General features: G+C 34.2%; 1 protein-coding gene across 5 annotated transcripts in view; it reads left to right on the top strand.

Moving 5' to 3' along the window:
• The window catches only part of ARFGEF1 (ARF guanine nucleotide exchange factor 1), a 140,120-nt gene that overhangs the window by 19,829 nt on the left and 96,274 nt on the right, over positions 1 to 24,017 (top strand). Inside the window, exon 2 of one of the 5 annotated variants that reach the window (XM_072804349.1) lies at positions 21,606 to 21,742. The exons of the other annotated variants lie outside the window; for them this stretch is intronic. The gene's annotated coding sequence lies outside the window, so the exon portion shown is untranslated. The remainder of the gene's footprint in view (positions 1 to 21,605; positions 21,743 to 24,017) is intronic. 5 annotated transcript variants of the gene reach the window in all.

A 24,017-nucleotide genomic window follows, 5' to 3' on the forward strand; every position in this document is an offset into this window, starting at 1 on the left:
TTTTCATGTATTTATTTGCCATGTTACATCCTTTTGGTGAGGTGTCTTAAGTCTTTTGCTCATTTTTTAGTTTGGTTATTTGGTTATATGTATAGATTCCATTTATTTAAAACTACATATATATACACACTCACAAGTCCATTGTCAGATATGTGACTTTCAAATAACTTCTGTAGCCTACCTTTTCATTTACTAAACAATGCCTTTCACAAAACAGAAGGTTTTAACAAAACACAATTTGTTAATTTTTTTGAATTTCTCATTGTTCCAACATGGTTTGTAGAAAAACTATCCTTCCTTCATTGCATTGTCTTTGTACCAGTGTCAAAAATCAATTGGCTGTATTTCTTTGGCTCTGTGTCTGGACTCTCTAATCTGTTTATTGGTCTCTGTGTCTGTCCCTTCTTTGTTTTGATTTGTAACTTTAAAGTCTTAAAGTTGGAGATTGTATTTCTTCCCACTTTATTTTTTTTATCAGAATTATTTTATCTATTCTAGTTATATTGATTTTCCTTGTAAATTTCAGAATCTTTATTTACAGCAAGTTCTGCTGGCGTTGTGATTGGCAGTAAGTTAAATCCATAGATCATTTTGGGGAGAATTGACATCTTTATTATTTTGAGACTTCCAATCCATGAACATGTGTCTCTCCTACTCTTCAGTTCTTTGATTTCTTTCATGTTTTGCTAGGTTTACACTTAAGAATTTCATTTTAGGAGAAGCTATTATAAATAGTATTGTTTTTTAAGTTTTGGTTTCCAGTCATTTGTTGTTAGTATATAGAAATTTGATTTTTGTGTGTTAAAAGTTTGCTAACTACATTTATATGTTCTAAGAGTTTTTCTTTGGATTTCTTGGGATTATTTTTATTTTTATTTATTTATTTGTTTTTACCTGCATAATCATGTCATCTGTGAATAGGAATAATTTTATTCCTTTTCAGTCTGCATGCCTTCTTAATTTCTTTTTCTTGCCTATTGCTCTGACTGGGACATTCACTGCACAGTTGAATGGAAGCAGTGGTGATAGACATTCTTGCCTTGTTCCATATCTTGGAGGAAAGCATTCAGTTTTTCACCATTAAGTTTGGTGGTAGCTGTAGGTTTTTTGTAGCTACTCTTTTAAAAAAAATTTTATATAATATGTATAATTGTAATCGTAGCATATATATATAATTTTATATCCAGATATTTGCATTTAATATATAATTGCCATTTTTTCCATTCCATTAAATATTCTTCCAAACCATAAATTTTTTCCTACAATAATAAGTATTTATTCTTATGCTCATGGATCTGCAATTCTGGATTAGGCTTAGTTGACCAATTCTGCTTTAGGCTGCAGGGGTACTGGGCTGACTCTATACCACATGTTCCTGATTCCTCCTTGTATTTTTTTGTTTGTTTGTTTTTTAATTCCTGTTGTAGCTAATATACAGTATTAGTTTCAGGTGTACAGTGTAGTGAGTCAGCAATTCTGTACATTACTCAGGGCTGATCATGATAAGTGTACTTTTAATTCCCTCTACTTACTTCACCCATCCCCACCCACCTCCACTCTGGTAACCATTTGGTTTGTCCTTTTTTTCTTTGTTCATTTGTTTTTTTAAAATTTCACATATGATAGAAATCATTTGGTATTTGTCTTTCTTTGAGTTCTTTCACTTAGCATTATACTCTCTGTATACATCCATATTGCTTAAAATGACAAGATTTCATTCCTTTTTATGGCCTAATAGTATTCTGTTGTGTTGATATATCTACATCTTTATCCATTCATCTATCCATGGGCAGTTGGGTTGCTTCCATAATTAGTCTATTGTAAATAGTGCTGCAGTAAATATAGAGGTGCATATGTCTTTTCCAATTGGTGTTTTTGTATTCTTTGTGTAAATATTCAGTAGTGGAATTACTGGGTAATGGATTATATGGTATTTATATTTTTAGTTTTTGAGGAACTTCCATATTGTTTTCCACAGTGGCTGTACCAGTTTGCATTCCTATCAACAGTGCATGAGGTTTCCTTTTTCTCCACATCTTTGTCTACGCTTGTTTCTTGTGTTTTTGATTTTAGCCATTCTGACAAGTGTAAGGGGGATTATCTCATTGTGGTTTTGATTTGCATTTCCCTGATGATTTGTGAAGTTGAACATCTTTTCATGTATCTCTTGACCATCTGGTATGTCTTTGGAGAAATGTCCATGTTTTCTGCCCCTTTTAACTGGATTATTTGGGGGTTTTTTGTGTGTTACATAATTTCCTTGTATTTTTTGGATACTAATAGCCCTTTATTGGATAGTCATTTGCAAATATCTTTTCCCATTCTGTAGGTTGTCTTTTTATTTTCTTAGTTCCTTTGCTGCAAAGAAATTTTTATTTTGATGTAGTCCCAGTAGTTTGTTTGCTTTTGTTTCCCTTGCCTTAGGAGATTAGTTTAGAAAAATGTTGCTACAGCCAATGTCAGCGAAATTATCATCTGTGTTCTCTTCTAGGATTTTTATGGATTTTATGTCTCGTAGGTCTTTACTCCATTTTGAGTTCATTTTTGTGTATGGTGAAAGAAACTGGTCCAGTTTTCCCCAACTCCATTTGTTGAAGTGACTGTCTTTTTGCCATTGGCTATTCTTGCCTCCCTTGCTGAACATTAATTGGCCATGTAATCATGAGTTTATTTCTGGGTTCTGTTCTGTTTCATTGATCTATGTGTCTGTCTTTGTGCCAGTACAATAATATTTTGATGACTACAGCTTTATAATACATCTTAAATTCTGGGATTGTAATACCTCCAATTATGTTCTTCTTTTTCAAGATTACTTTGGCTACTTGGAATCTTTTATGGTTCCATAAATATTAGATGATTATGTGTCTTAGTTCTGTGAAAAATGCTATTAGTATTTTGATAGAGATGGCATTAAGTGTGTAGATTGCTTTCAGTAGTATGGACATTTTTAACAATGTTCTAATCTATGAGCATGGAATATTTTTCCATTTGTGTCATCTTCAGTTTCTTTTATCAGTGTTTTATAGTTTTCAGAGTACATGTCTTTCCCTCTTTGGTTAAGCTTATTCCTAAATATTTTATTTTTGGTACAATTATAAGTGGGATTATTTTAATTTCATTTCTGCTATTTCATTATCAGTGTACAGAAATGTAACAGATTTCTGTATATTGATTTTTGTATTCTGTGACCTTACTGAATTCATTGATCAGTTGTAATAGTTTTCTGGTGGAATCTTTTGGGGTTTCTATACTTGGTACTATGTCACCTGCAAATAGTGGAAGTTTTATTTTTTCCTTACCAATTTGGATGCCTTTTATTTCTTTTTCTTGTCTGATTGCTGTGGCTAGGACTGTCAGTACTATTTTGAATAAGAGTGGTAAGAGTTTGTCTTGTTCCTGACTTTAGGAGAAAAGCTTTCAGTTTTTCACCATTAAGTATGATGTTAAATGTGGGTTTTTCATATATGGTCTTTAGTATGTTGAGGAATGTTCCCTCTAAACCTACTTGGTTGAGGGTTTTAAGCATGAATGGATTTGTATTTTGTCACATACTTTTTGTTCATCTGTCGAAAGGATCATATGGTTTTTGTCCATCCTTTTGTTGATGTGATGTATCAATAGATTTGTAAATACTGAACCACCCTTGCATCCCAGGAATAAATCTCACTTGATCGTGGTGAATGATTTTTTTTAATGTATTATTGTTGGATTTTGGTGTATAATATTTTGTTGAGAATTTTTACATTTGTGTTCATCAGCTATGACCATCTATAGGTTTTTTTTGTTTTGTTTTGTTTTTTGTACTATCTAACTGGTTTTGGTATCAGGGTAATGCTGGCTTCATCTGATGAGTTTGGATGCTTTCCTTCCTCTTCTATTTTTTGGAATAATTTGAAAAGAACAGATACTAACTCTTCTTTAAATGTTTGTTAGAACTTACCTGTGAGGGTGCCTGGGTGGCTCAGTAAGTTCAGTGTCTGCCTTTGGCTCAGGTTGTGATCTCGGGGTCGAGTTCTGCATCAGGCTCCCTGGAGGGAGCCTGCTTCTCTCTCTGCCTATGTCACTGCCTCTCTGTGTGTCTTTTATGAATGAATAAATAAAATCTAAAAAAATAAAGAACTTACCTGGAAAATGGTCTGGTCCTGGACTTTTGTTTGTTGGGAGCTTTTTGATTACTGATACAATTTCATGGCTGGTAATCAGTCTGTTCAAATTTTGTGTTTATTCTTGTTTCAAGTTTGGAGAGTTATATGTTTCTAGGAATTTATCCATTTATTTCAGGTTGTCCAGTTCGTTGGCATGTAATTTTTCATAATACTCTTTTACATTTCTTTATATTTCTGTGATGTCAGCTGTTATTTTTCCTAGTTCATTTCTGATTTTGTTAATTTGAGTCCTATATTTCTTTTTTTAATGAGTCCGTTTTATTTTCTCTTCTATTTCTTGGTTAACCCATTCATTGTTTAGTACCATGTTATTTAACCTCCATTTATTTGTGTTCCCTTCAGATTTTTTTGTTGTGGTTGATTTCTAGTTTAATAGTGTGGTTGGAAAAGATGCATAATATGACTTCAGTCTTTTGGAATTTGTTGAGACTTGTTTTGTGTCCTAACGTGATCGATTCTGGAGAATGTTCCATGTGCACTTGAAAAGAATGTGTACTCACTGTTGTTTTTGGGTGGAACCTTCTGAATATATCTACTAGATACAACTGGTCCAACATGTCTTTCAAAGCCACTCTTTCCTTGTTGAATTTCTTTTTGGGTGATCCATTGATGTAAGTGGGGTGTTAAAGTCCCCCACCCCTCAATTGCCATATTACTATCAATTACTTCTTTATGTTTGTTATTAGCTGCTTTATGTGTATTTAGGTGCTCCCATATTGGGTGTGTAAATACTTAAAATAGTTATACTCCTTTCTTGTTAGATTGTTACATTTGTGATTATATAGTGTCCTATTTTGTCTCCTGTTAAAGTTTTTGTTTTAAAGTCTATTTTGTCTGATATAAATATTAGTACCTTGGCTTTCTTTTTACTGATATAATATTAATACTTTGCCTTTCTTTTTACTTTCATTTATTGATAAATGCTATTCCATCCCTTCACTTTCAGTCTGCATGTATCTTTAGATCTGAAATGAGTCTTGTGGGCCTCATATAGATGGGTCCTGCCCCCTTTTTTTTTTTTTTTTTTTAAGATTTATAATTTATTTATTAGACACACAGAACGCAAGCAGGGGGAGTGGCAGGCAGAAGGAGAGGGAGAAGCAGACTCCCTGCTCAGCAGGGAGCCTAATGCAGGTCATGACCTGAGCCGAAGGCAGACATTTAATCAAATGAGCACCCAGGCACCCGAAGTCTGCTTTTTTACCCAGTGTGTTAGCCTATATCTTTTGATTGAAGCATTTAATAATTATATTCAAAGTAATTATTGATAGATATGTCCTTACTGCTATTTTGTTACTTGTTTTATGGTTGTTTTTGTAGTTCTTTGTTCCTTCTCTTGTTCTCTCACAGTTTGCTGGCTTTCTTTAGTGATATACTTGGATTACTGTCTTTTTTTTTGCATATGTGTTACTGGTTTTTGATTTGTGGTTGTGTTAAGTTTGTATATAACATCTTATGCATATAGCAGTCTATTTTAAGTTTATGGTTGCTTAAGTTTGAATACATTCTAAAAGCACTAGATTCTAATTTTTTCCCCTACCTCATGTTCTAGGTGTATGGTATCATCATACTTTAAATCTTTTAATTTTGTGAAGCCCTTTAATGCTTTTTATAGATAAACTTAATTTTACTGCTTTTGTGTTTTCTTTTTTCTTTTCTTTTCTTTCCTTTTTTTTTTTTTTTTTTACTCCTACTTATGGTCTTTCCACTTAGAGTCTCCTTTAACATTTCTTGTAGGGCTGGTTTAGTGGTTTAACTTTTGTTTTTCTGGGACACTGTCTCTTCTATTCTAAATAATAGCTTTGCTGAGTAGAATATTTTTGGCTGCACATTTTTTTTTCTTTTAGCACGTTGAGTATATCATGACACTCCCTTTTGGCCTACAAGTTTCTGCTGAAAAATCAGCTGAAAGCCTATAGGATTCTCTTTGTATGTAACTTTTCTTTTCTCTTGCTGCTTTTAAGATTTTCTCTTTATCGCCATTTTTTGCCATCTTAGTAACTATGTATCTTCATATGGACCTCCTTGGGTTGATTTTGTTGAGGGCTCTCTATGCCTTCTTGTTCTGGATTTCTGTTTTCCTTCCCCAGATTTTCAGCTGTTGTTTCTTCAAATAAATTTTCTGCCTTGCTTTCTCTCTCTTTTTCTTCTGAGATCCCTATAATGTGAAAGTCATTATGCTTATGCTTGATAGTGTCAGAGTTCCCTAAGTATGTATTTATTTTTTATTATTTATTTTCTCTTCTGTTCAGCTTGTTTGCCTTCCTTTACATTGTCCTCCAGGTCACCAGTCCTTTCTTCTCTTTCTTTAGTCTACTATTTATTCCATCTAGTGTATTTTTCATTTCAGTTATTGAGTTCTTCACCTCTTATTGGTACCTTTTTATGTTTTCTTTCTTTTTTAAAGGTCTCATTGAGATCCTCCGCTTTTTTTCTCACATCCAGTATCTTTATACCATTACTTTAAATGCTTTATCAGGCATATTACTTACCTCCATTTCGTTTAGCTCTCTTGCTGTGATTTTGTCCTCTTTCATTTGGGACATGTCCCTCTGTCTCCTCCTTTTGTCCAACTCTGTTTCTGTGTCTTAGGCAAGTCATCTATGTTTCCTGCTCTTCAAAGTAGTGGCCTTATGAAAAAGAGGTCCTGTAGTGCTGTGCAAGTGCATGTCTCTGCTTACCAGAACCTGGCACTTCTGGGTGTCTCCTTATATGTATTGCATGGACCATGCCGTTGTGGCTGAGCCCTTTTGGTCCATTTATCTGCAGTGGCTCTCTTTTGCCTGTTGTAGGAAGAATTTGTTCCCTCTGTTTTTAGTGGGCCAGTATGTGACCACCTTGGGTGTAAATTGCATCAAACCAGACATTTGCTAGAGATTCAGTATCACCAGACTTCAGGAAAATGTGGGGGTGAGGCACTCTGTGCCAGTAAATAAGGATGGGTTTGCTGTGGGAGGGGATTTGGACTCCAGGCCTCCTGTGTTTGCAGGAGAACTCAGGGGCCCGGTGCCCTGTTAGCAAGCTAGATAGTGAATGTTGGCACCATGCTGGTTCCTTGAGGTATCATTGGTCCATATATTTATGTGAGGGTGGGGTGGAGTGGGGTAGGGAAATGGTGCCTGCCAGCTACATTGTTCCTAGAGAAATTTCCGAGGATCCTTGCCCCCTTCTATCCGTGCTCTGCTATTGATAAACACATCTCTCCTCTGTGTTCCCCAGGCAGTTTTACAAACTGCTGCTTCTATGTTGTGTCTCCAAGGAGCTCCTTTTTGTGTTGTCTTTCTAAGGGCAGAGACCCTCCCTCCCCTGCTAATTTTTAAAGTTCCAGGTGTTAAGCCTCATTGTTTATAAAATTGGGGAAATACAGCCCCTCTGGTTTACAGAACTAAATGTTACGGGCATTTGTCTTCTTTATGCAGGATCCCTTGTGTCCGTCTGTCTCCCCCCTTTTCACTCCCATAGTGTCCTTCCCTTCCAAGACAGTCCTGTGGTCTGTTTAGTTCTTTACCATGTTTCCACCTATCTCCTATCCTTTTAGGTGTTACCTCTCCTTTACATTTAGCTGTGGAGAGACTGTTCTGCTAGGCTTTGGGTCATTTGCTGTTTTTTTGTTTTGTTTTGTTTTGTTTTGTTTTGTTTTGTTTTGTTTTGTTTTACATTGATATGGCTGTTACCTAGTATCTGTGGGATGAGATGAGCTTTGGGTCCTCCCACTCCCCAATATTCCCCAGAAGTCTTTTATAACTACTATTAAAAGTTGAAGAAATGCCTTTCTATTGCTAGATTACAGAGAGTTTTTTTTTATTATGTTGAGTTTTGTCAGATGCTTTTTTTCTGCATTAGTTGATATGGCCATATGATTTTTCTTCTTTAGCTTATTCACATGGTGGACTACATGGTTGATTTTTTTGAACGTCAAATTAGCTTTAGCTCCTTGGAATAAATTCCATCTGGTCATGGTATATAATTTTTTTGCTAAGTTACTGGATTCTATTTCCTAATTTTTTTTAAAAGATTTTATTTACTTATTCATGAGAGACACAGAGAGACAGGCAGAGACAGAGGCAGAGGGCAAAGCAGGCTCCATGCAAGGAGCCTGATATGGGACTCGATCCAGGACCACGGGATCATGCCCTGAGCTGAAGGCCGATGCTCAATTGCTGAGCCACCCAGGCGCCCCTATTTCCTAATGTTTTTGTTGAGGATATTTACTTGCGTATTCATAAGTGGTAGGGATCTGTATTTTCTTTTCCTGGGCTACTGTCTGTGTTTGTGCAGTGCAGTTTTGATAAAACCCAGGGTGAGGTCACATTTGACAAGTTAAGTTCTCAGTCCTGCACAGAGCTATCCTCACTCAGACACCAGCCCTAAGCTCCAGAGGAATTTCTAGGCCCAGACCTGTACTTCTAACCAACTGGCTGCACATTTGAAGTTCCCATTCCCCACCCCCACCTCCCAGTTTGCTAGAACAATTCACAGAACTCAGGAAAGTGCTCTGCTTAGCATTACAATTGTATTGTAAGGAATACAAATCAGAAGCATCTATGAGACCATAGGGTAATGTCTGGGAGAGCCCTAAATGCAAAGCTTCAAGTCCTCAGGATTTACCGCCTTACTGCCATGTCAATATATATCACCAGCTTTTTTCTCTTTTGATAATAGACATCCTGACAGGTATGACCTGGTATCTTCTTGTTTTTATTTGCATTTCCCTAAGGATTAGTGGTTTTGAGCACCTTTTCATGTACCTCTAGGCCATTAGTGTGTCTTCTTTGGAAAAATGACTTTTGAGGCCTTTTGCCCATTTATTAACCAGATTGTCATTTTGCTTTTGAGTTGTAGGAGTTCCTTGTACATTTTGAATGTTAACCCCTTATTTGATACATGGTTTGTAATATTTTCTTCCATTCTATACATTGCCTTTTCATTTTGTTGATGGCTTCCTTTGCTCTACAGAAGCTTCTTAGTGTGATATAGTCCGACTTGTTTATTATTGCTTTTGTTGCCTTTGCTTTTGATGTCAAGTCCAAAAAATCACTGACAATGCCGTGTGGAGAGGCTGACCCCCTATGTTCTCTTCTACGAGTTTGTCTGTTTCAGGTCTGTTAATCTTTAATTCATTTTGAGTTGATTTTTTTTGTGTGTATGGTGTAAGATGGGGTCCAGTTTCATTCTTTTACATGTGAATATCCAGTTTACCTGCACGAATTATTGAAGAGACCATACTTTCCCCATTGTATATTCTTGGATCCTTTGTGGAAGATTAACTGACCATGCATGCATGAGTTTATTTTTGGATTTTCAATTCTGTTTCATTGATCTGTATGTATCTTTTTATGTCAGTACCATACCGTTTTGACTACTGTAGCTTTATAGTTTGAAATCAGGAAGTGAGATGACTTCAGCTTCATTCTTTCTTAAGATTGCTCCGGTTATTTGGATTTTTTTGTGATTCAATACAACTTTCAGGATTTCTTTTTCTATTTTTGTGGAAAAAAATGTGACATTTTGACTAGGATTGCCTTGTATCTGTGGATCACTTTGGATGGTATGGACATGTTAACAATATTAATTCTTCCAATCCATGAACATAAAATATTTTTTGTTGATTGTGTCACTTTCAGTTTCTTTCATTAATGTGTTATAGTTTTCAGTGTATAGGTTTCACCTCCTTAAATTTGTTGCTAAGTATTGGGTTTACATAGAAATTTTCTAATAGTTTGGTGTCAATGTATAAAAACTAATTTTTGTGTATTTTGTATCCTGCAATTTTACTGAATTCATTTATTAGTTTTAACAGTTCTTGGGTGAACTCTATAGGGTTTTCTACATATAAAATCATGTCATCTGTAAACAGTTTTACTTCTTTCTTTCCAATTTGAATGCCTTTTATTTCTTGTCTAATACCTGTAGCTAGGACTTCTCGTACATTATTGAATGGAAGTGGTGAGGATGGGCATCTTTCTCCTCTTGATCCTAAAAGAAAATTTTTCAGCTTTTCACTGTTGAGTGTGATGTCAGGTATGGGCTTGTTATATATGGACCTTATAGTCTTTATTATGTGCATTCCTTCTGTACCCAATTTTTGGAGAGTTTTTTTTTTTATCATGAAAGGATGTTAAATTTTATCAGGTGCTTTTACTTCATCTGTTGAGGTGATTTATATGCCTTATCTTTCATTTCATTCATGTAGGGTATCATACTGATTGATTTGTGTATTTTGAACTCTCCTTACATTTCAAGAATAAATCCCACTTTGATATCTTTTCTCATAGAAGTAATTAGTGCTACAGATTTCTCTTTCAGCACAGGTTAGCTGTGTCCCATAAAACTTGTTTGTTGTAGTTTTATTATTATTTATACCATGTATTTTTAAGTTTTACCTGGGATTCCCTTTTGACCCATGAATTGTTCAGAAATATGTTATTTAATTTCCAAGTGTTTAGAAATTTTACTGTTCCTTGATTCCTTAGTTTTATTCCATTGTGGGCAGAAAATATACTCTTTATGATTTTAGTTCTTTTAAATTTGTTGAAGTTTATTTTGTGGTCTATGATATGGACTATGTTGGTGAATATTCATGGATATTTGATAAGGATGTGCATTCTTTGTTGAGTAGAGTATTGCCTGCTAGCACCACCTTGCGCCATTTTATTCTTCCTCTGTGCTGCCTTGTGGGTTTGGAAGTACAACTGCCCATTCAGCCTCACTGACATCACTTTTGTCGGAAAAGCTTAAGGTCACTTGTTCTGTCCCACTGCCACCACGTGGGAGTGTAAGTCCAGCTACCCCCTTTAGCACCATTGACACTGCAGAAGCAGTTTTTGCTTCAGTCTCTGGTAACAGTTGGACAGATAATATTTAAAAGTTTTCTATTTTGCTGGCTGCTCTTTTACTTGTCTGTTGGGCTAGAGGGAGTTGGGTTTTCTTGAGGCTTTTTTTGTCTTTTTGGTCTGTGCCTGTTAGTAGTTTCTTCAGCATGCTATCCAGGGTATATAGGAGGCAGAAAGAAAACCTGGGGAATTCACCACTGTATTCTTCCTCAAGTCTCAAGGTCCCAAGGCATTTTTGCCTTCTCTCCCATTCAGTGTTCTTTCAGTGTATTACATGCCCTAGGATTTCTTAGTTATAAGAGGTTAGACTTTTGAGGAATGGGGCTTACTACATCTTGGCCAAAACAAAATTAGGTCTTTTTCTTTTTAAATTGTGAAATATACATACCATAAAATTTATGGTCTTAACCATTTTTAAGTGTGCAGGTCACTAGCGCTGAGTACGTTCACATTGTTCTGTAACTGATCTCCAGAGTTCTTTTCAAATTGTAGAACTAAAACTCATTACCCACTAAACAATTCTTTCTTCTCCCCTCCCCCAACCCCTTGCAGCTATTCTTCATTCTACTTTTTGTCTCTATGAATTTGATTACTCCAAGTAATTCATAGAAATGGAATTCATACAGTATTTGCCTTTTTGTGACTGGTTTATTCCACTTAGCATAATGTCTTTAAGGTTCATCCATGTTGTAGCATCTGTCAGAATTTCCTTCCCTTGTATGGCTGAATGTATGCATACATTGTATTTATATACCACATTTTGTTTATTCATTTATCTGTCAAGGAAATGTGTTGCTTCTATCCTTGACTGTTAGACATAATGCTGCTATGAGAACATGGATGTACAAATACCTCTTCATGACCCTACTTTTCATTTTTTTGGGTATACTCAGAAGTGGAATTATTAAATCATGTCATATTTTAATTTTTTCAGGGATTGCCATACTGTTATCAGTAGCTGCTGCACCATTTTACATTCCCAGAGACAGTGCACAAGTATTCTGATTTCTTCATATCCTCACCAACACTTGTTCCTTTGGTTGTTTTTTTGTGTTTGTTTGTTTGTTTGTTTGACAGTAAGCCATTTTAATGATGATAAAATGATATCTCATTGTGGTTCAGATTTATATTTCCCTAATTATTAGTGATGTTGAGCATCTTTTCAAATGCTTGTTGGCCATTAGTCTACCTTCTTTGGAGAAATGTGTATTTAAGTTCTTTGCTCATTCTTAAATCAGGTTGTCTGTTTCATTGTTGGGTAGTCATATTTTTTTAATATAATTCTGAGTGTTAACCACTTACGAGATCTATGATTTGCAAATACTTTCTCCCATTCCTTAGATTGACTTTTCACTCTGTTGATTACATCCCTTTATGTACAGTTTTTAATTTTGATGTAGTCTAATTTTACTTTTGTTTCTTATGCTTTTGCTGTCCTATCCAAGAAATCATTGCCAAATCCAATGTTAGAAAGCCTTTTCTCTATATTTTCTTGTAAGGATAAAAGTTTTAGCTCTATATTTAGGTTTTTGATCAATTTTGAATTAGTTTTTGTATATGGTGTAAGGTAAAGGTCCATATATGTACATCTTTTAGCATAACCCTTAGTTTTAGAAAGATAAAACTTTTAATATTAGAAGTTGCTACTAAACACAGAATTCTAAAGAAATTTGAGTTGGTTAAGAATTTTCTTTTTTTACTTTGGTGACCTCCTAAGGCTTTCTGCAGTATTGCACATCTTATTTAAGCTGCTCTTTTATAGAAGTTACATTACTGTTTAGGTTGTCTATGGTGATTATGAATGTTGTATAAAAAGCAGAAAGAACTAGTAAGAGAAAAGAACTAGCATTCTCTTTTTGGTTTTTTTTTTTTTTCATACTGTTCATTCAGATAGATGCCATGATATGGTGAACAAAAGCTGTGTAACTGTCTTTTTAAATTCTATTTCTGATTCTACCATTTATTAGATCTGAGACAAGAAAATAATCAAGTCTTTTTGGGTCTCCTTTCCTCATAGGTTATTACAGGAGGAAATGAGACAATATATGTAGTAAGTAAATGCTCTTATCCCCTACATAGTGGTTGGCAAAGAGATGTATAGACAATTTATGTACAAAACCATAAGTATCTACATAATATTAAGACAGTTTTGCTTAAATCATTTGGTTTTTCAAAGTAAAGTGGCAGTTAATGCAAGCATATTCCCAGAGGAAAATCTATTGAGCTGAACACATATAACTCATACCCCTTCCATAATATATGTTATACTTTAATAAATTTACATTAAAAATAATGTGCATAGGGAAAACATTATACATTATAAGGTTAACAAGCATTTTCTACATAGTGGTATTATGGTTGGTATTTTTTTTCTCCTTTATACGTTTCTGTAGTTTCCAGGTTTTTGAAAGTGATTGTGGGTTTCTTTTATAATTATTTTTTAAAAGAAACTTAAAGGGTAATTTAGTACTGAAATATTTGTAAATGGTATACCTGTATTTTGCTTTAATTGAATTCATTGAAGAAGAGGAACAGGAAGTAGTCGGGGGTGTTTAGGTGAAACAAGGTAATTGTTTAAAATGGAAAATGGGACGTGGGATTGTTTATTTATTTATTTATTTATTTATTTATTTATTTAGAACGTGTCTGGTATTTTCCATAAAAAAAGTTTATAAAAACTGTTAGAAGAGTGCACAGTGAAATAGACTTAATAAGCACTCTAGTATAAGATGACTTTTTTTTTTGGAGGGGAATAATTTTTGGACAATAATTTGTCTCTGGATGCTGAAGCATGCATAGTATTTCACAATTATGAGAAGCTTTTGTTTTCTGGGCTTACAGGTTCCTACATTTTAGCTGAATCATTTTAACTGGGCTGAAATTCACTTATAGAATGCACATGAAATGTCATTTGCTCTCTACTTTGTTACAGATCCTTCATCCCAGTCATGCATGTTTGTTTGTTTTTTAGATATATTTTACATATCATAGAATTCCCTTATTTCTAATCTACTTATGGTTTTTTGTTGCTATTTTTAGTAAATTTACTGAGCTGTGCAGCCATCACTGCAAATCAATTTTAGAACATTTTCATCACTTTTATAAAATCTCTCCTGTCTGTTAATGGCATACTTTCTCTATAGATTTGACCCTTCAGGACATTTCATGTAAATTGAATCATATAGTATATAGTCTTCCGTGTATTACTTTTTTCTTAGCATAATGTTTTTGAGTTTTATCCTTGTCCTAGCGTGTATCCGTATTTAGTCCCTTTTTATTGCTGAATAGCATTCCACTGTATGGAGTTGATGTGTTTATTGGTTCACCCATTGGTGGACACTTAGATTGTTACCAATTTTGGGCAATTATGAATGATGCCACTTTCGGCATTCACATGCAAGTCTTTGTTGTGGATTTATGTTTTTATTTTTTTGGCTAGGTACCTAAGAGTGCAATTGCTGGGTTATATGGCAGTTTTATGTTTAATTTTCTAATGTTTTCCAAAGTGGCTACAGCATTTTACTTCCCTCCAGCAGTGGATGAGGGTTTCTGTTTCTCCCTGTCCTCCCCAACATTTGTTTATTGTATATCTTTAGAATGTAGAATAGCCATTGTAAGGGCTGTAAAATAGCATCTCATGGATTTGATTTGCATTTCCCTAGACTAATGATGTTAAGCATCTTTTCATGTGCCTATTAGCTGTTCATGTGTCTTGCTTATATGATGTATATAAAGTCTGTTCAAATCTTTTTGCCCATTTTTTAAATTGTCTTATTGACGGTTATATATCTTTACCAATTGAACAACACCCTATGCACATTCATATCTTCTCTTCTCTTGCTCTTTGTCATTCCTTTCTTTTTCAGTACTTTGTACCTTCCTAAATTCTTTTTACTCCTCAAGGTTTAGTTCAGATACCACCTTCTTTTCGAGGGCTTTCCTGCTTAGCTATTACTTCTACTTCTCACTTTCCTGGTCTCTTATACTAATTATTATTTGTTCCTTGAAAATTAGTACCTAATTATTTTAAAGAGTGGAAAAATGTTAGCATTGGTGAACTTAAAATTTGCACTTTGAAATACTGAGTTTCTGCTCTGGATTTGGTAATTTATAATTTTTCTGAAGCGTGAATTTGAATCGGTTGTGCATTACTTTTCAAGGCTGGCCTGAGGAAGTGAGTCACTTAGCTAATAATTAAGGTTAGCCACTGCCTAGGAACATGGCAGCTATGGTTTCTCCTTACAAGGCAAATTATTTGCCATAGACTTATTTACAAATTTTAGGATTTTTTTTTAAGGTCTGCAGACTATCCTTTCTCAATTTCTATGGCCTGAAATTATCTTGAATTTTAAAAATTACTTTTATGTATAAGTTATATCTTCTACTGGATTTTATGATCATTTATTTATTCATTCAACAATCATTTACTGAATGTCCACTTTGTTAACATTGGCCCTGTCACTGAGTGTGTGATCCTAGGTGTGTCACTTAGGTTATCTCTCTCTGTTTTCTCTTGTATACAATCAGAACAACAATAGCATCTATCTCAAAGTTGCTGGAGAATCTAGTAATAAATTTTAAAAGCACTTGTAGTAGTACCCAGCACTTGGTAACTACTCAGTAGACACTAGGTGGTTATTATGTGCAACTTGTGATAAGAACCAAAGATGCATTGGTGCATGAGACTGACAGGGTCCCTTTTTCTGCATAGTTTATAACCTGGTGAGAAATCGAAACACAGAACAAGTACTTCACTACTAAGGAGAACTAAAATGTCTCATAACCTGAGCCAAAGGCAGATGCTTAATTGACTGAGCCACCCAGGCTCCCTTCCTTGTACTTTTTAATATAAATATGTGTAAAATTTTGCTGGTCTATGCTGAGATACTTTTGAGATTTGTTTCTTTGAAAAATAATTTTATTTGTGTGTCTACTACTTGTAGAACCTTCTGATAAAATCATAAATGTATGATTACATGAGATGTTTGCTACTATGACTACAATGAGCATAATTTTTTTAGAGACTAGATACATTATTGGAAAATTTTGTGTAGTGTGAATATTTAGAGGTTAAGTAATTTTCCCTTCATTTTCATTTTAAGATTAGAGCTGCTTTTATGGGGAAAAATAGTCTCCAAGATAAAAAAATCTCAGAATAATGCAAAAACCTTTTCAGTAAGGGAACATTGAAATTGGAAATTAATATTTATAGATTTAAAAGTAAATGGGTGCCAGCCTTTAATATTGGGCCAAGTGAAAAAATATTTACCAAAATCTTTATTGTCTTCTTTGCTTAATTTTTTAGTTTAATTTCTCAAAAAAGTTAAAATATACACATAGTGTGAAGTTTAAAAAGTACAAAGAGAAAGATAAAAAATGTTTTCTCCTGTTATCTAGTCACTTGATTTTTTTCCCTTTAGACAAACACTATTAGTATTTCTAGCAAATTCATTCAGTAAGGGTTCACACACTTATATATAGCATATGTGTTACTTTAAAAATTTTCCCTATTGTCTATTTTAAGTGGAACCTTTGTACCTTTATCCCAAACTTAAATACTTTATCTTTTAATATCCCTAACTTTGGGCTATTTGTTTTTTGTTTTTTTTTTTTTAAGATTTTATTTATTTATTCATGAGAGACACAGAGAGAGGCAGAGACATAGGCAGAAAGAGAAGCGGGCTTCATGCAGGGAGCCTGCTGTGGGATTCGATCCTGGGACTCCAGGATCACGCCCTGGGATGAAGGCAGACACCCAACTTCTGAGCCATCCAGGCATCCCTGGACTATTTGTTTTTAAAAAGCTCTTATAATTGGAGAGAGTTGAACATCTATGAAATGCTTTCAATAAATTTTTCAGGAGGGGAACGCCTAGGTGGCTCAGCGGTTGAGCATCTGCCTTTGGCTAGGGGTGATCCTCTACGAGGAGCCTGCTTCTCCCTCTGCCTGTGTCTCTGCCTCTCTCTCTCTCTCTCTCTCTCTTTGTCTCTCATGAATGAATAAATGAAATCCTTTTTAAAAAAAATTGCCCAGGGAATCCCTGAGTAGCTCAGTGGTTTAGTGCCTGCCTTCGGCCCAGGGTGTGGTCCTGGAGTCTCGGGATCCAGTCCCACATCAGGCATGGAGCCTGCTTCTCCCTCTGCCTGTGTCTCCACCTCTCTCTGTGTCTCTTGTGAATAAAAAAAAAATTTTAAAACTAAAAAATTAAAATTGTTCAGGTTGTTGTTACTCAGTATTTATCACATTGTTTTTATCACATTTTTTAAAAAGATTTTATTTTTTTGAAGGAGTGCATGTGAGAGAGAGCTCAAGCAAAGGGAGTAGCAGAGGGAGAGGGAGAAGCAGGCTCCCTCCTGAGCTGGGTGTTCCGCATAGGGCTTCATCCCAGGACCCTGAGATTGTGACCTGAACCAAAGGCAGGTGCTTAAATAACCAAGTGAGCTACCCAGTGTATCTGTTGTTTGTACCTTTTCATATTTAAAACTTGGCAAAAAAAAAGACTAAACCCAGCTAAAACAAAGCACTTTCATACCTACCTCTTTGATAAACCTCGTATTCTTATGGGATAAACAACTAGATATTATCATCCCCATTTGAAAACTCTATATACTAAGGTTTAAAAAGTTTATACAGTGACAGACCTGGGGTTTGACTCTTGTCTTTTGGGGCCTTCAACCCATTTCTTTCTAATGTATTTCATTTCTCTGACCAAGCTTGAAATAGAACCCAGGGCCCTGACTTACAAAGCAGTATTCTTTCCATGACCCCCAAAGCTGCTGCTTCTGCACATCTTATATTGAGCAGAATCTATGAAATGTCTGATTGTTTATTTACCACTAAGGTTGTTAACAATTAGTACAATAACTCTGTTCTTTTTGATTTTCACTGTAGTCACTGAAAGTTGTTGACAGTGAACAGCCACTGTGTTCTTTTCTATCTAAATATTAAGTTCCATTAAAGGATAATTTTCATAATTCATGGTTTCTTTGAATGCTTATTTTCATTTACTGAATTTTCTTATATTTATCTATATTTAATACTTTAGTGTTATTAGGCAGGCACTTGATCTGAATTTTGTTGAGATTTTCATTTTTTATTTTAATTAAAATTTCTTAGACATAAAGTCTGGAGTGGAAGAAAAAGTTAGTGACTTGGAATATTTATCACTCAAGTCACATTCCTAGTTTTGGTTTTCATAACAGCGGGACTCCTACTTCTGAATTAATAAGCAGCATATGGTTTTATTTGTTAGAAAACTAGTTGTGATAACATTGTGAAATTAATATTCTTTTTCATTAACAAGTTATTGAAACTCAGCCATTTGCTTTGGGCTTCTTATAAAAACCACACTTAAGTCATTTTGCACCTCCCTTGAAGTGTAAGTCTCTTCAGATTTTTTAATCTGTAAAATGGGCATGCTGCTAAGATTGTGTGCTATTCTAAGAATAAGATGTATGTAAAACAGCTCTGTAAATTGTAAAATACACAAATATGAGGTACTTTTTGTTTATTAGACTTGTTCCTATTCATGTGATTTTGGTGGGCTCATTATAGTTTCATCATCTTAGAAAATATTTCTCAAGGATCTCAGTATCGTTTATATGCCAGGCATTCAAAAATCAGTTTCTGTCTATTAGGATTTATAATCCTAGTTTTAAGTTATTTATTTTGGAAAAATTATTTAAATGCACTTGAGAACTTAAATTACACATTATTTTTGGCCAGAGATCAAAGCCTAAATTTTAAAAGTTTTACAATTGTACAGTGCCTTTCTGTTAGAGATAATTAAAAAATTTAAAGATGTAAAGTTAAATACGGAAATTCTAATTTAAAGTTATTTGTAAGCTATCCTTTAGGTGGCTTTTGTTGTTTTATGATGGAAACTTCACTTTTCACCTTTACTTGAGAGTTTCACTGATATTCAGACAATTGAGGTCAATAATAATAACATTTTATTTTATTATGCTCACAGATTCTCTGTGTGTTGGGATTTCAGTTAGGGTGTGCTGCTGTTCAACAGTTTCTGGGGCCTAAGCTGAGAAGACCCAAATGTCTGGGTGAGATGTGAATGGGTGGGAACCAGAATTCTCTAGAGACTCCTTTACTTATCCTGGGCTCAGCTGGGATTGCTGACTGAACTTCCATGTGGCTTATGCTTGTCATATCAGGGCTGCTGGGTTCCAAGAGTTAATAGCATTACAAGAGAATCAGTACTAGAGTAAGTAGCCACTTACCCTTCTTTGACCTAATCTTGTAGTAGTTCTCTGTTGCTTTCCCTGCATTCTGCTGGTTGTAAATGAATCTCCTCGGGGAGGATCTATATCTTGGAGGGATTCTGGCAAGGTCACTTTGCAGATGGGCAGATTCATGGGAGATAATATAGTGACCATCTTAGAAAAAATACAATCTGCTACATAGTGTCCTGATTTTCAAATTTATAGGTCTTAATACCTACTGGATAGTGCCACTGAAACATTTCAGTGACTTAAAATAAAACACTACCAACATGTACCTCTTCTTCACTCCTGCTCTTTTACCTCTACTTTCTCACATAGTGAGAAAACTGCATTTTATGTATAAGTTAATGGTACCTCTGCTATGTAGTTACGCAAGCCAGATCTCTTCTTGCTAACACTGTTTCTCTAGATAAGTGAGATTGTTTCATTGGTTTTCTTTCCAGGTGTTCATCCCTATTGTCACAACTTTAATTCAAGCCATTGCCTCCTCTTTAGGTTATTGTAGCATTCTATTTAACTTGTATATTTTAATTTAATCTTTAACTGTATGAAATGTGGTTCTAAAGTCACACAATTGGCTTTGAAAAGATAAACCTGGTATATTATATACATCCAAAAGAATGTTATTTCTCAAAGTAATTCCTACATTTGTACTTTTTAATGTTTTTGTTTAAAGTTGCTTTCATACATAGATATTGTCATAGTTGATCAAATCCCTGTTCTTAATTGATCCTATATCATCTTTATAGTTTGAGTTACAGGATTCTGGAGACTAATGAAAGTTACGTACTCTTTTTCTAGAATAATGCTTGCACACACACACAATTTGAAATGGTTCAAAGAAGTACTAAAGTTAAGAACTTTTGTTTTGTGGTCACATACCATTCTTCATACTTGGCTCCAAGCCAGCTATGATTAATTGGTAGTTAGAATATGATTCCTTTTCTAGAGAATTTTCCTTCTGTGAGGTAATTCATTTAAAAGAAAGAAGCAGGCAGGAAAGAACTGCAAACAGTGAATTCCACAAATATTTTTGAATACTAGCATTATTATGATAATGGATGCATATCCTCCCACACTTACTTCTTTGAAGGAGACAGCAGTTTGGGTGTATAAGTTCTAATGTGTTTATTAAAAACTATTAATTTAACTTATAAGATGTTTGCTTAGATTACCAGTTTAGTTTGCATTGAGTAAATACTGTTCTACCAACTAAAGATGAAATGATGTCATGAGAAGTAGCTATAAATCATTTATAGTGTATAGGTAATAGAATTTATTGAATTGTGTTGGTCTTATTTTGAAGTTTATTTGTATCTTCAGGGGTTGAAAAGAAAGCTGCTAAGCAAGTTGTTAGTAAACATTATGAGAGGGAATACTTAATACACTTAGGAAATCAGTCATAAAACTTGTATATAATTAGTTATTTTTCAGTAAATCATTCCTTCCCGAAGTCCTGTGCCTTATCAACTGTGTTCACTTGGTTCCAGTTATTTAATATACCTAAAGGAATAAAATTCACATTTCTTCCAAAGTACTTCAAGTCTAAATTTTTATTTATTTATTATTATTATTTTTTTAAACATTTTTTTAAAGATTTTATTTATTTATTCATAGACACACAGAGAGAGAGGCAGAGACATAGGCAGAGGGAGAAGCAGGCTCCATGCAGGGAGCCCGATGTGGATTGCAGGGAGCCCGATGTGGGACTCTATCCCGGGTCTCCAGGATCACACCCCAGCCTGCAGGCGGCGCCAAACCGCTGCGCCACCAGAGCTGCCCTCAAGTCTAAATTTTTAATGCTAATTTACAATGACCCATTTCCTCCAGTTTTAATCTTTCTATATATATAATGCTGTGGTTGTGTTTCATGGTTTTCAAAATTTTTATAAAACTAGTTCAAAGGAATAGGGAGAGTAAATGGCTAGAGAGAAACTAATTCCTAAAAGAATTTCAGTAATACAGTTTTTTTAAAGGGTTAAAACTGCATAGTTTAAAACCCTAAATATCACTAAACAAATTGATCATCTGATTTTTAACTTCTTTCAGCTCAGAAGTGATGACTTTTCTTAAGACATCCAATATTATCTATTTGTGTTGTCTAGTGTTTCCAAAGCAGTATGAAAAGATATTTTGCTGACTGCGGTCATCCTTGTCATGATTCTGACTTTAACAGCAAAATACTTCACAATGAAGCACTATGTGGTTTTTAGTTTGAGTACACTAATACTTCTTAATTTGGTGCTTTAATATTTTTTTCTCCCGGTGTGTTTTCTTTAATAATTGATAATTAATTAGTTTACTTCTTGATTCTACTGTTGATGCCAACATGAAGCAAACTGTAACCAAGCCTTAATTTATTAAAATAGGTAGTTGCCTCAAGAACTGTATTACTGGATATTCATTATAAGAAAACTGAAAAGGAATTCCTTTTTAGCATTCACTGAAACACTAGTCCAAGAATTCTTATAAGTACAAAAAATGGATGGATAAAGCCAAAGCCATGGTAGGTGAAACCTGTTTTCCACTCGTTTCTTTTAACTGCTTTATAGCAGTGATTCTTAAATTTGTTTGTCAGAATCCCCTTGAAGCTATCTAAAAACACACTCTACACTTACAGTACTGATTCAATATTTACTGATTCAGTAAGTCTTTGGGTCCTGGTGGTAGTGATGCTGCTGATCCTGAGAGCATACTTTGGGAAGCACTGCTTTATAATGTTTGTCCTGATAATCGTAGAATGAATTTCTCAGTACAGTTGCATTAGTTAATAGTAGGTTGCTTAAATATAGGATAGTGTGTCCTGTATGATACCCTAAGACAAGCGAAACTAGTTTCTGGATCACTGCTTACTAGCTGTTTGACCTTAAAGTTATTATTTAACTAAACTGATCCATAGTTTCCTTCTTGATAAAATAAAGAGTTGTCCTTTGAGGATGAAATTAGATAATGTGTGGAAAAATGTTTTAAACTCTACATTGTTGTGCAAATAAAAACTAGTATTGCATATTCTTTAAAAATTTCAACTTGTTTTAAAATATTGTGGCTTATTATATTGTTACTTTTAGTATTATGACAAATACTTATTTTCTGCCTCTTCCTTATTGCCCCTTGTCCTTTTTTCTTTTTTTTTTTTCCCCTTGTCCTTTTAATCTTGATTACTTTTTAGTGACAGTGTATTTCAGCTTAAGTGGCCTCAAATGGCTTTGAAAAGAAACATATTAAAATGAATACATAGTCTTTTTTTTTTTTTTTTTATAATTCACGTATTGTACCTTTATTTTTGAAAATGAATACATAGTCTTAATGGGACTCTAAAAATACAAACATTTTGCAGGACCAGAAAGATAACCCATGTAAACTATGTTGATAATCAGCGGGAAGAATTGTATTTCTTCTGCAACCTTTAAAGATTTTATCAAAACATTTAAAACTTTTTTACTGTGGGTTATAAATGTATAGGGAAAGGAAAGAGGAAAACTCATATTTAGTACAAGATAATTTAAAACATTAGAAATAGTGAGTTAAATTGTTTTCTTCATTAAAAAAAGCTTTTCTAGATCAGTTTGAACAGTGTTTGCTTTGTATAACTTACAATATAAAGATAGAAAAATATATAGTACTATCTGATTTAGAGAAACATCACATTCAATGTAGCTTATGTTGGGTATGTTTTATTTATGTTTAATAGTTTTAGACTATTTAAATACGGACATTTAGGGGCGCCTGGATGGCTCAAGTCAGTGAGTGTGCAACTGCCGATTTTGGCTCAGGTCATGATCTTGGGGTCCTGAGATTGAGTGCACATCAGGCTGTGTGCTCAGTAGGGAGTCTGCTTGAGATTTTCTCCCTCTGCCCTCCTCATCTAAAATAGATAGATAGATAGATAGATAGATAGATAGATAGATAGATAGATAGATAGATAGATAGATATGGACATTTAAAAATAATGGAATTACAGAATAAAATGGTTCATAGAGTCTTATAAGTTTCTTTGAACCATAATGTTTTAGAACTGAGTTCAGCAAACCATTTTTATAAAGGGCTTTTCAGGCCAAGAAGAAAAATCAAGGATATTATATAAGTACTTACATACTAAGAGGAAACAAATTTACATAGATTTTTTGTTGATGAGATTCCAAATAATCATAATTGAGTATAAATTTTGTAATCCTGGTCTAATGAGAATTCTTTTAGGTGGAGTAACATCACTCTTCACTAGATTTGAAAGTTAGTGTACCCTATTATCAAAATGATTGCAGATACTCAGCTGTAAAAACTATTCTTAAACTCAGGAAAACAGGTGGTGCGTGGCTTTGGCACATGAGCCATAGTTGTTGACTGATGTTTTAGAATATAAGGGACTTTTGCAGTCATCTAGTAGTGAAGTGAGGGTTGTTTCCTAAGATCATACAGTTATTTAGTAATAGGCGGTGTCAAACCATAGTGCTTTATAAAATGAACTACTTCTGATGTTCTTAACGAATATATTATTAACCAGAATACCCTATTTCCTGCTTATTTTATAAATGGAAATTCACCTTCTACAAAAATTGCCACCTTACCCCTTTCCCTACTTTATATCTTTTTTTTCCTTACTTGAATTTTGCAATACCTCAGCTTCTTAAATAATAATGATAATATTTTAAATGAAAAATACGGTTTTAAAATTTTTAATGAAGACTTGGGACAGTTTATCTTCCATTCGTCTGTACTGTATTTTTTAAGATGATTTAAATTATTTTCAATTATATGTATTGGTGAACTGTACAGTTTTTTTT

The sequence above is a fragment of the Canis lupus genome, chromosome 28 (genome assembly GCF_048164855.1).
Source record: "Canis lupus baileyi chromosome 28, mCanLup2.hap1, whole genome shotgun sequence".
In the NCBI taxonomy this organism is placed as follows: Eukaryota; Metazoa; Chordata; class Mammalia; order Carnivora; family Canidae; genus Canis; species Canis lupus.